Source organism: Eucyclogobius newberryi, unplaced genomic scaffold (genome assembly GCF_026437365.1).
Source record: "Eucyclogobius newberryi isolate DKJ021-1_F unplaced genomic scaffold, fEucNew1.0.hap1 SCAF_16, whole genome shotgun sequence".
In the NCBI taxonomy this organism is placed as follows: domain Eukaryota; kingdom Metazoa; phylum Chordata; class Actinopteri; order Gobiiformes; family Gobiidae; genus Eucyclogobius; species Eucyclogobius newberryi.
Window position 1 is genome coordinate 8,052,509 of NW_027315790.1, and position 11,028 is coordinate 8,063,536.

An 11,028-nucleotide genomic window follows, 5' to 3' on the forward strand; every position below is an offset into this window, starting at 1 on the left:
TGCCTTTAAATGTCACAGTTTTTAATATTACTATGCAAATGTGTGTTTCAGATGTTGTTTTGAGTCACTTTTAGCAGTGAAAAAAATGGGCTAGTGCCACCCAAACATGCACTGCGTGATCAACTCTGACCAATCAGTGCAGTGGCGGCTAGAACAGAGCCAGTGCGGGGCGAGCGAGGACACGTCAGAAAGTCAAACCACCAAATCAGTGAAACCAAGGGTTTTTGATTCATATTCATATCAGTGACTTATCATTCAATAACTTAAACCCAGTCTGATAACCTTAGTGGGACTTCATTGGTTAAACAAAAGTTAAATAAATTAAAAAGTTTCTGTTCATATGTTACCAGCTCCACTGTTCATTTGCACATCCAAGTTGCAAATAAAAACTAGCCCTGTTTCCACACATCACATTTTTTCTGTCTGTGAATTCTGACGCTGAGCGCTCACAGGAATGTTGTTGAAAACACACTTTGAGGTGTAAATTCCCAGTGCTCAGCATGGCAGCTGTTTGCATTTTTAACTGGAATTAATACCGCGCCCATGTACGGTAATAATCTGTTTTTTAAAAGCAATTAGACAGTAACTAATTCAGCTTCTAAGATCATTAGAATAAATCACAGTGTTTAGGATAATATATACGGTATTAAAAATGTGACCATGAGACTATCAATTCAAAAAGGACTAAACCTAACCTCATTGGCAGTAATAATAAAACAAATATGAAACGCTGCGCACAAAAATAATACTGTATAAATGGCTTTTTAAAAATCTTGTCAATTTGTTCTTCTCACACTAATGGGCACCCAGCGGTGGTTCCTATGGTAACGGCCCTAAACTATGTGGTAGCAGATGGAGGGAGAGCTGGAAGGCTAAATATATCTTCCTGCATCCTCACTGACTACAGAGCGAGGGAGAGAGCCGGGCTGCAAAGGTGCTTCTCTCCTCCTAGCTCCGCTTTTTTGGAAACAGTCCATGGCTCAAAAGAAAGAAAAAGAAAAGACGCAATCAATACAAGACTCTACTATTGTGCATCCTTGAAACACACTGAAAGCATATGAGAGTTATGAAAGGAGAGAGAGGATGCATACGAAGTGTATAAAGGCTTGGAATAAGGGACAAAGGAATTCCATGTCATTCTAAAATCAACATTTGTCCTAGATCTGAAAAACAGGCCTCATTGTTTTATAAACCCTTTGAAGGACTAACATGGCCAAAAAAAAGAACACCACATAACCACATAATACAATTTGGGACTAAATAGAAAAAGGTGAATATGATTTTCTATTTTTAATGTGAAAATCGTGTTGTTTGTATTTTCATTTGACCATTTTCAGTCGGGCAATGATTGTTTAACATGAATATTTTGGACTCAGCCTGGACAATAATTTGTCATTTGAACACCACATTGCAGACATCCATAAAAATACAACAAAGATTTCATGTTCTCCATTCTCCCCCACCTCCTACTGTATAAGAGCCTCATCCAGTCTATGCTTTACTGTTCCTCCTGCTTTTACACAATGCTGTCAGTTTCCAGCAGAAACAAACGCCTCAAAGTCCCACACATGGCCCTCCCCAACACCAAACATCTCAGGAGTCTAACTGACTGGCCACTACAATCGTCATGGACACTGAGCATACTCTCCCACTCTTCCAGCTCCTGCCTTCAGGCCACAGGAACCAGACACTGAAATAGAAAACGTCCCGCTAACAGCCATCTTACCCATGGTTAATGTAAATGTTATTTGTTAATTGTCTATTGTGCTGGTTGTTTATGCCGCGAAACAGTAAAAGACTGTCACGACGTCTGAGGAAACAAATTTCCCTCAGGGACAATATAGTCGTACTGTATCTCTCTTTCTCAAACATTGAAACATGGAACCAACGCCTTGGCAGAGGTCTGCACTCTCCTACTCATTGCTTCAATGATGTAATCCAGTTTATCGTAGCTGTAAAAAAAATAAACAAAAGAAAAAGATATACCAAAACAAGAACGAATGCATAAATCGTGTGAACTATTTAAAAAGACATGCATAAGATAACATTTTATTTCAACTGTCATGAATGTGTCATGACGAATCAAACAAAACCATTTAAACATTTTCAGCCATATCAGTCAACCATAGCAGAGCAACCCTCATTCAACAAATACATCCGAACTGCCCTGAACACAAGCCATTTCCAAATCTGCCGCGCCGTAAACTTGAGTGACCCTGCCTCAGCTGTGAACGGCTCCGACTGTTGTGTCATTAGCAGCCGTGCGTGTCAGCCGAGCACCCCGATAGTTACGCTCGCTCGCGAACCCTTCAGAGGCGACACATACGTATACGCACACGCTGCCCGGAGCCACGCGTACGAGCCTGCATGCGCTACAACAGTCGACCCATTCAACCGAGGAGCAGCGTAAAGCCTTCCGACAAACTCGCGGTGCCTCTCCGTTCATTCACACAACCTGCAACCGTCTCTGCAGCGAACCGCGATCGTCCTTTCCTCGCTCCCCGAATCCTCAATCGTTTCGCCGATTCATTCAAGAAATCCCCCCCTCGAAACCACCGCTGAAAGGTTGTATTTTTTTTTCTTTTTTTACCTGGTGTAGGAGCAGGTGCTAGAGCGTTCACGTCTTCTGCGCTTGTGAATGAGAATGGAGAAAGGAGGCGAGGATGAGAGGAGAAAAAGGATGAATGAGCGTGTGTGGTGGGGGCAATTGCACGAAAAAAAAAAAGAGAACACACTCGGAGAGACAGGTATCGCTGCTGCCGATGAATCTGGAGGGAGGGGGCACACACTTCGCTAGTACACGCACCAAAAAAGCATTTCTCTCTTGGTCAAAGTAATTCCTTTTTGTGTGTATGTGGGGAAGTTGACGTAAGCTTGTTGTTTCTTCTCCAGTTTGGATGGAAGGGACAGTGTTTTACTGGAGAGGCTAGCTTGAAAAAAGAAAAAAGATTCATTTTCCAGTGAAGGTGAGGAAAGAGCTACAACACGTTCGCAGAAATGGGATGGAAAATTTGAAATAACGCGACAAGGGGGAGATTTTTCGTGTAAAGAGCAGTCCTGGTGAATGTCCACACATCGGTGAATGGAGTCCAGGTTGCGCTGACATCACTTTCACTCCCCCTCCTCTCGCTCTCCACTCACTCTCGCCTCGCTCTCTCGCCACTCGCTCTCTTGCATTCGGGGCTGGTTGTGTGAGCAGACATGTGGGGCAGTGGGGAATACCATGCAGGCGGTGAAGTCAGTAGCTCGTCCAGCGGAAAGCGGGAAAGCTAAGGGCGCGATGGTGTTGAGCCAGGCAAGGGAACAGATGGACCTTGTGAGTAAGTAAAGGGACTAAAAGGTAAAAAAAAGAAAAGGGAAGAGAGTCATTGGGCAAGCTTCGGTGTACCAAAAAGATGGCATGGTGTGTAGGAAATAGAGGTGGAAGATACAGAATATTAAAAAATGGACAATACCTCAACTGCCGTTATGAAGATAAGCACAATTAGAACATCAAGTGTCTCGTCTCTAATTAAAATGACCTCAGAAAGAGACATAAACGTCTAGTGTAATCTTCCAAATAAAAGGTATAAAGTGATGTCTTTGCACTTTTGTGGTTAATTTTATGGTCCCTTCATGTCTTATACCTCAACCAAGACATTTATAGACAAATTCCTGATGCTTTGTTAAAATATTGTCTGAATATTGTTATTGAGATATACATTTTTGTCAATATCACGCAGCACTATTTGGTAGCCAGTCAGTCTTCAAGTCTTCCAGTCTTCAAGATGAGTTGACTTATTCGCCGTAAGAGCCAACTGAATTTCCTCACTGTATCTATGTTCTGATTACTGGTCACTCCACGTGGAGAATCCTGAGGTTCTAGCAAGCAGATTGAGATCATACGTTTCCAATAAATCTATTCGGAGGAAATTTGCCATCTTTGTTGTGTATGTAAATCATACATGAAGAAAAATTGGGGAGATGCAGTTGAAATACAGACAATCTACATGTAGAGTTGAAACGAATGATACTCTAGAACAGCGGTCCCCAACCTTTTCTCTCGTAAGAACCGGTTGAAGGGGGCCGGGACAGTAACAACAGCGTAAATGTGTACAAACCCTTGTTCTAAATATTTAGTAATTATCTTATTACTGTTACTTGATGTTTACTTGGCTCTATATTTTCTTAGTAAAACACAGGGATGTAGCAATAGACTATAAAACTAAAATAAAGTAAATTTTAATATAAACTTTTACCTCTAGGACCTAGAAGCAGATGGCCCGCAGGCCGGTTTTGGGCCCCGGCTCAGTGTTTGGGGACCCCTTATCTAAATTAATAATTAAAGGAATAATGGAGGATTTTTCGTCGATTTGAGAACTCAAGCGGAAGTGCGCATGCAAACTCACCCCCATGCGGAAGCACACAACAGCCTCGTTGCTACATGTGCGTTTGTTTATTAGTGTGACGGATCGCATCGCATCTCTCGTCTCCGTAGATTTCCGTCTCGTCTGAGCCAGCTCAACCTGTCTTTCTCTGTCTTCATTTTGTCCTGTACACTGAGGGAACTATATTATGATAGATCCATGCTATTAGACACACGCAAACGTGCTGCTCTCCTGTGCAGTAGGTGCATCCTATGATTGACATGTGAATGAACTACTCGGCTGTCCTCGCCACAAGGAAAGAGACTCAGATTTGGCGCCAAACCCCCCCCCCCCCCCCCCCCCCATTATCCTCCATATTCCTTAATTTTGAAAACAAATATTTACCATTATTTAAATCGTTATTGAATTCACTCCCCGAACATCGATTTGTTTAGAGAGAAGGCTGGACATCAAAACGAAGAGAACAAACACACAACAGACATGTTTCACAGAAATAGACTGCTGTAAATGTACAACACAACCAGGAGGTCTTGTCAAGGTGACAAATGACATCCGTCTGAACACTGACACGGGCAAAGCCTCAGTCTTAATTCTGTTAGCTCTGAGTGCTGTTTTTGACACTGCGACTGGGTGGGCATCACTGGCACTGCCCAAAATTGATTAAGGTCCTATCTGGAAGACAGGAAGTACTTCGTTGAAATTGGTAACTGTCTCAGACCACATGTCCCTGACCTGTGGGGTGCCCCAAGGATCAATCCTGGGACCACTTCTGTTAGACCTCTACATGCTGCCGTTAGGTCAGTTGATACGTAGCGAAAATGTGTCCTATCACAATTATGCAGACAACACTCAGATCTTTTTTTCACTGTCTGTTTCACTGTCGGCAGGACCAGTGGATTCACTCTGCCACTGCATCCAACAGATCAGTGTGTGGATGCAAAACAACTTTCTCCAGCTGGACTCAGACAAGACTGAAATCATTGTTTTAGCCCCCAAAGAGAAAGTGTTAGCGGTCACCTCCAGAGTCTCGCTGTAAAACCTACAAACCAAGTTAGCAAGTTAGAACTCTGGGGGTAATAATGGACTCAGACTTGAACTTTAACGTAAAATCAATAACATCAGCTTTTAACCATCTAAAAACATTGACAAAATCAAAAGTATTGTCTAAACCAGATTTGGAGAGACTCATCCATGTGTTTGTCTCCAGTAGATTAGACTACTGTTACGGCCTGCTCAATTTATGAGCAACCTTTCCACTCAAACCGTGTATGTGTGTATTTGAACGCACACTTTTCGATTAGAGCTTCTATCTTATCTGTATTTAAAATGTGTTTCATTTGACAGTGTAAATTAACAATGATTCAAATAGTCAATGACTGTGTCACTCGGTGCCATAAGCAGGTTCCAACGTGATGAGTTTGAATCCCTAGTCTCATCCCCATTTCACTAATCAAGCTTATGGATACAAAAAATAAATAAATACTGGCATTGTGTGTGACATATACAGTTTTTCATAATTATATAAATAAATAAATAAAAACTAGTTTATTGGTAGTTTTCAGATTCTAGAATGTGACGTCATGACCTTAGATGGGGGCAAGAGCCAGCATCCCCTATTAATTACACTGTACTTTGCTGTGAAATATGTAAAAGATAAACTGGCAAACGGCCACCAGGGGGCACTCCAGCAGGAAGGGAGAGCATTTGAAACACTGTAGAAGAAGACGTCAGTGGAAGCACTGTCCAAGGAACACATGTTTTCTATAGTTTTAAGTTTCAAAATGCAGTGTTTTATTACAATCAGGCTCATACTCAGAGAAATTAGTTTAATGAGGAAGTGAATCTACACGTGGCAGAACACGCAGAGCGCGGACATGCGAGATACGGCGATACTGCCGCATTGAAATGAAACTTTCTTGGCAAGACCGGACTCCTGGACCATATTATTTCTGTGGAAATATCTCATGTTACAACGTAACACTCCCTCGATAAATACAAGCTCAGGACAGAGTCTCACACAGCTCACACAGTCATCAAGGACAGAGGGGACAGTAGGGACAGAGGGGACAGTAGGGACAGCTATGATGTGTTTGTTAAGCTTCAAAATGCTGTCTGTTTTATTACAATCCAACTCCTCCTTAGGTGACCTAACGGACTTCGGGTGCACCGTGAGACCCCCGATTTAAAAGACGCATCACTACCGCATTTATTTGTGTGTAAATATCTCATGTTGCAACGTGGGCACCTGCGGTTAGATTTTCTTCATAAATATTGTGCACACAGCTTTTATTCAGGAGCGCTGTATAGCCCGTAAAATACGGTAGATCATTTCTATTAGTGACTAAACTCAATAACAATTTTGGCCATTAACTGACACTCTACAAAACTTGTTCAGGAACCAGTATCAAAAAGCAGGTACCGTTGAAGTACTGGTATTGAAAAAAAGTTAAACGGTACCCAGCCCTACAGGTGAGGTAAGGTCTGTGTCTCCAGTCACACGTACGTCTCACTTTTATGATTTAAATGGACAAAAAATAGGACAAAATAGGACAAAACCAAAATGGGATGAAAAATCATAACCTCTTTGTTCTTCTGATTTGGAACACACATGTACGTCAGAATTACTCTCAATTGCTGCCGCCCTTTTTTTGCTGAATGGGATTAGAATCGCACAACAATGCATGGCCCGAACTGCTGTTACGTCAATTTAGCACTGCCCAATCTGGTCCAATGGGTGATCTACTGACCCACTTAGTATCTAGCATGTCTTTAGTTTGCATGTGGATGACGCCAGCCAACTAAACACATGTCCTGCTAGCTTACATCCACTAGCTTGTATTGTATTGCCTTGCTAAATTCTTGTACTTGCAATGACCTGTGTGTGGAAGGAGTCCTCTGGGGATATCACTTGAACATATCAAATGCACAACAACAAGGCAATTACAACCGTAGGCACGTCCCACTTGTGAAAGGGAAACGGGGAACAAGGTCAGGAACCACCATGCTCTACTTCGATTACAATACAGGACACACTAGAGGATTTTTAGCCCCCTCGTCATGAGTTTGAGGAGGCGTGGCCCCATCAGCGCTTCTCGTAAGGGATTATTTGTGGTGGCACTCTCATGTCTGTGGGGTCAGTGCGATTCTGTTGTCGGGTCATAGCTTCAACACCTCAAATCCTAGGCTTCCAACATGCTGGATATTTATATTATGAACTTTACAACAGGCAATCAAGAGAGTGCAGAGTGAACGCACACACATGTAGGGTTTATTCCACACGCATTGCTTCTTTTTTCTTCCTGTAAGCGTGCATGGAAAGGCAGCTCACACCTCGTATTCTCGGGTGGTTCGGGGGCCGATCGCAATCAAACGCAACAACAAGAGCCTAACAAGATAGATTCCCAAGAGTTTGTGAACTCAAATAAATCTTGCTAGCCAGGTTAAGTCCTGACCAAGTCGGGCTGAAGATCTGGAAATAGGTTTCCCGGTGGCTCAAAGGTTGTCCCAGCAGCACTCAAGGATGGGTCAAATGCAGACAAGACAAGTTTCCCTACATGGACAATAATGTACACTTTAACCTTATAATAATGACATTATTATTACATCACTAGTATTCATTAAATGCACAGGCCAATAAGGGACGCAGTAAACTCTCACATATTCCTTCTATATATGCCTCTTCTTTAAGTAACAAGACAAACTAGATTAAAAGTAGTTGCAGGGGTGACAAAAGCATAAATATTCATTGTCTCACACAGGCTCGGTACAGTTAGTGTTGTGTTAGTGCTCGGAGACTCTAATTGGAACACAGGCTTTCTCCCCTGTTATATAACCCTGTGCTGCAAACGCTGAACTGATGCCAGAGCTGGACGGGCCAACCTACTTACGGAAGTGTACCGTAAGCCCAGATAACTAAGGGACCACTGCAAAGACTTAAATAAATAATGATGACATAAGCACGAGGGTCAATCAGATACAATTGATCACATCAAAAGAGAGTGAAATAGAGCGAAAAGAGAGCGAAAAGAGAGCAAAAGAGAGCAAAAGAGAGCAAAAGAGGCAAAGGTATCAAGTGCTTTTCTATTAACATAAGGCAGGTCCATGAGGCAAAAAAAGTTCCCTCTCAATATTAATTAATCTACATTTTGTCTAATTAAAACAGTAATAAAAATGGCAATTATTATTAATTTCCTGAGCATAAAATACAGAAAATAATGTCAAATTTGTCTTTTTAAGTCCTCCAAACCACATGCTTTTACTGGCTTGGGACAGGCTGAAGACTAACGCTGATCAATGTCGATTAGAAAAGCTGGAGCACAAATAATCAAATTGTGGAAGTCCTCTACAATATTTCCATGAAGTGATATACTCGTTTTACAGTAGTAGCGTTTTAGTGCTCTCTCTGTGGGCATGTGCTTGTAGAATCAGCAGCAGCACCACCCTGGGGACAGCGTTGGCTCGTCCTGAAGTGCTGTGTTCAGTATACAGTAACGCAGTGTACGGGACGAGGCTTCTGGGCTCCGTGCCACCTGTCAGTGTGAGAGAGAGAGAGAGCTAGAGGGGACATCCCAGAGGTGCGCAGCTTTACATACGGAGCTAAACACAAGCCGGCTCAGGATACTGAAGCCACGTCTCCGCTGGTTCACTTCGGGGCGGATTGGTGTCGTTGCACCCTTGAAAGAGTGGTGCAACGACATGGACATTCTAGACGGATACTGAAATAAGAATATTGCTGAATAACTAAGGATCAAAACTATTTTAAAATGTACAGAACTAGAAAGGGCCATCAATTATTTAGCACCATGTTTAGATATAGGTAGGTTATAGGCTATAGTATGATTATTCGCTCTTCGAGTAAAATCGCTCAAACATCACATTTATAGTATCAAACTGTGACCGAAAAAAATGACTCCACAAATGTGACGATTATTAAAGCAATGTTTGAACTTGTATTGCGTAACGACACTGTTCCGGCTAGTGAAAGTTGTGGCTACGCTGAGGTGGTCGACAGCAAGACATTGATCTGTGGAGAGTGACGGAAGAGTGGTTTATGTAACGCTACGACAAACCCATCAACTGTCTGTCACATCGGAGTCCTGCACAGATCAAGTGGCAGGGTGAACTGTGCTGCCAATGTCAACACACACAGGAGCAATAGAGTCACTGCTCACGTGGAGGAAATCTGACCCGAGATATAGTACAGCGTGTGTGATGGTACGTATGGACAGAAGCGGGTTTTTCAAAAATCACCCAAATTTAAGGACGATAGTTGATTGTGAGAAATAGACTTAAATCTAACACACTCTGCGGCAAAAAACAAAAACTCGTATATACAGTAAGGGTTTATGACCACGGTTTACTGTTGCTGTTTAATATATTACAACTAGGGGCCAACAGCCACAACATACACCTCATTTGAAAGCCCAGAACGTCACTTTTTGTTGCAGTCCGCCGCGTTAAATACGTTAGCATCTTTAGCATAAGCTATTGGATGCAGTCCGGGTCAAAGTTCAGGGGTCACCATGCACAACGGTAGAATCACACTCACACTCCTTTATGTTTGACAGGTGTTTGGATGTTATTTATGTTAAGCATAGGTTAAGCAGCATTAACTTGCATATTAATTGACCAAAAAAAATGTAACAGCCATGCAACTTGTTTATCAATTTACCTCATAAATGTAGTAATTCTTGATAAATAACACACTTAAAAACGATGTAATGATTCAGAGTCCCTTAAAATGGGCCTTGGTATTGCTTAAAAAAATAAATGATAAAACGATCCTAATTACAACCTTGATAGTTAGCACAAACCTGAGCGACCTGTGATCTCTTCCTCCACGGGACACAGCAGGGGGTAAAAATAGCAGCTTGTCTGGCCCGGCGGGCTCTAGTATATGTACCCTCTGACACTGATATTTGTGTGCATCTCTCTCGACATGGGAGCACGACCGCGGGGCCTTTCACCTCCACCCGATGTCCAGCCACAGACACCAACAGCAACGTGAGCAAAATAGCAATTGGACTTTCAAATCAAAGAAATAAAAAGGGCGTCCAAACGGGAAGACGCGCGGAGTGTCGGCCATATGTTGACAGATGTCGTACGGGGCACAGCTGTGGCGGGTGGTTCCGCTTCAAACACTACTACCAAATGTTCCAATAACATGCTAATTTCACGTATATGTGCACAGACAGGGCCTTATACATCCCCTGTGTGTTTAAGGCGGTATTATAAAAACATATCATAAAAACACAACTTTACAGGAAATGTGCAGTCGGCGGCACTTCCACTACAAACCCAAAATGTGTGCTGCATAAATATAGGTTATATGTGCTGTCACAAAATGGTGGAAGGCAAATAATAATAAGCTATTCAGGGATGTGACAATAAAGTAGAGGTTTTTGAGACTGCGCGTTAAAAAAGTGGTCGGCTAAATATCTATATATAATGAAACTTTGATCTAAGTGTTAACATTTCCACTCATCACCAGGCTTTTAGCTAGAGGGCCGTCTTCCTGTTTTTTGGACGTGATATCTCGACATGTGAACGGACATTTTCGAGGGCAAGGACGGTGTAATTTTTATTAATACATTTTAGAAAAGGGAATATCATCATTAAATCGGCCCGGGAAGCGTTTGACGATAGTCCATCATGGTGCGCG